Source organism: Cryptomeria japonica, chromosome 5, assembly GCF_030272615.1.
Source record: "Cryptomeria japonica chromosome 5, Sugi_1.0, whole genome shotgun sequence".
Taxonomy (NCBI): domain Eukaryota; kingdom Viridiplantae; phylum Streptophyta; class Pinopsida; order Cupressales; family Cupressaceae; genus Cryptomeria; species Cryptomeria japonica.
This window is the reverse complement of record NC_081409.1, coordinates 906,334,900-906,337,651: the sequence shown is the minus strand read 5'-3', so window position 1 is coordinate 906,337,651 and position 2,752 is coordinate 906,334,900.

The following is a 2,752-nucleotide window of genomic DNA, read 5'->3' as shown; positions in this document are numbered from 1 at the left end:
TATAACTGACATAAAATTAGTTTTAAAGTTTCACAAAATAGACGTCTTGAAGCCAGCGTTACAAACTAGCAAGCAAATACAATTGACAAGTGAAAAGTCAATTCCATGACTTTTTCTTACATCTTCCTTGGTTGGGCATTCCATCAAGTTGTGTAAATGGTTCAAGTGGGAGAAAGTTAAAATGAGCAAGGTAGTTATTGTAACTACCTAGGAAGTTACTACATTGGTGGCCTATATTATGAGGATCAAATAACAATATCTACACAAAATAGATTTTTTGAAAAAACTTTGGAAGCTTTCTTCAAGCAAAATGCACTTGGTAGGTGTAACGGTTCTGGAACCATTTCCATCAACCTCCCTTCTTGTGCAACAATGGAATTGCAAGGACATTCATCAAAGCATAACGACTAGAGGGATGAGAGAAGAGGCTCCAACCACCACTATAGATGTTAATTATTGCAATTTTGAAAAGGTTATGGATGTCCATCAAAGAACAATAGAAGACTATTTTGTCATATTTTATAGCTAGAAATGTTGAAAAAGGCTTGCACACAAAATGTGGAATCGTAAACAAAAATACACATGAACTATTTGATGAGTGCCTTTAGACATGTCATCTCATAAAATTCAATGATTGTAACTCATGCTCAAAACAAAACCATCGAAGATACCTTGGAGACCATCAAACCATGCAATTGATAGATCAAAGAACCAAACAATTTCGTTTCATCCTAGGTTGGTAGACATGAATGCAATATATGGAAGCATCAACAAGGCACAAACTGTTTGACAAAATGCCCAAGTGATGTCGTCTCATGGCATGTCGTGATGGAAATATTCACATAAAATGAATTTGTTGACAAGTATTTAGAAACTCTCGAGCAAATGTAACTGGAAATGACAAAAACAAATTCACCAGATTTGCCAACATCCTCATTGTCACTCAAGTAGGGAGAGTTTTGTGAGTTTTCATAGTTGGAGGTGTTTTTTTCAACATGTATACAAAATGTGTAATCATAAACAAGGCATGAATAGTATTTGACAAACTCCTTCAAATAGATACCAACTCGTGAATAGATGATTGCAAGAGATGTTCAAATTAAGATATAATTGGATGTGGTGTATGTGTGGATGTTTTCTCTTGGTGTATTTAGATTTTACATGAATATGAACAGGTCCGATGTTGAAAAATATTTAAAGACCTTCATGGAACCAAATTTATTGAGTGTAAAGCTTATTCTACAACCTATGTCAACATCCTTGGAGCCCATGCTAAAGTGGAGTATTGATATCCATAAAAACATGAAAGCATGCCTACGAGATAGATTCAATGAATGGAGATCCAAAAAAATTCATACAAATGTTCAGATAATGAGTGTAAAGATATGTTGTCTAACATTTTCCAGCATGTAGCTACACTCCGCAGTGTAAGCAGAGAGTTGATGATGAAATAGTTACAAAGACAAAAGATGCAGATGAAGACATGGAGACCACCTCAACAAAATTGACATCAATTTCTTTCTTCAATGATAGGTTTCAAATTTCCCTTTGAAAAAGTGACTTATGTCACTTATTGTAATTTAAAGTTAGATATTGGGCTTAATTTTTGTTAAAGTTAGATAAATCCTAACTTATTTGTAAAGGGTAGTTATTCTAAGGATTGGCTTAGGTAGTTATCCCAAGTGATTAAGTTAGGTAGTTATTTTAAGTGATTCTCCTAGGTAGTTATCCTAAGTAATTGCACTAGGTGGTTTTCCTCAGTGGCTATTTAGGAAGTTATTCTAAGTAGTTATACAAAGTGGTTAGATTAAGGGGTTACCAAAAGTGGTTATGAGCTGGTTATCAAGGTGGTTATTGTAGGATGCCTATAAATACAAGGTTTTTGCATTGTAAAAGGGATACTCTGACAGAGCAGAGACTATGGAGAAATTCTTAGAGAAGTAGTTTGATGAATTTTGTGTTTGCACTTTGTATAGAAGAGTTCTTGAGATTGTATAATTTCATGAAGATAATAAAGGATGCATTTAGCTCTTATGTGCTAGATGTGCTTCTTGAGTTATTATTACTAATATTTCCTATGTGAAATTAGTGACATCTTTTATTTATGTGCAAATCATTTGTCTTCTATTGGAATGCTTACAATTCATGCAATTGATGTAATGAAACACAATCAAGCTTCGATATCTTGGTTTGGATGTGCTAGAGTTACCCATCTCTTCGTATGTTGAGATATTTGCGAGTTAAATCTTGTTTTGTGATTAAATCCCCTTTGTATCAATCATCATCTGTGAAATCCTATTCGGTGTTCGTATGTTTGCCATTGGGGTTTCCATTATTCTCTTTTCTTTAGTTTAGTTTTGTCTCCTTTTTGTACTTTCAGGTAAAAAGTACACAAAAATCCTGAAAACCCCCATCATACGAGGGATCTGCCCCTCTCAAATGCAAAGGAAGATTGTAGCTTCACCACAATATCTCCAACTATTGAAATGGTTGTCACTGCTCTTCAGACGAACAGGGTCAATTTTGAAGGAGAATTCACACTGACAAATTTGTTAACCAACAATATGTAAAAAAAATTTTATTATTGAAAAATCAACAAAGGGGCTGTATTTTACGGAGAATACACCCCCCCGACTCCCATCATACCACACGCTTTTTTTTGGTAGTGGACTCTGTGTATTGTTGTCTCTTCCTTTTCTGGCCAGTTAGCAGGTTGTTGCTCCTCTCCACGATCCTACCGACCGCCAAGCAT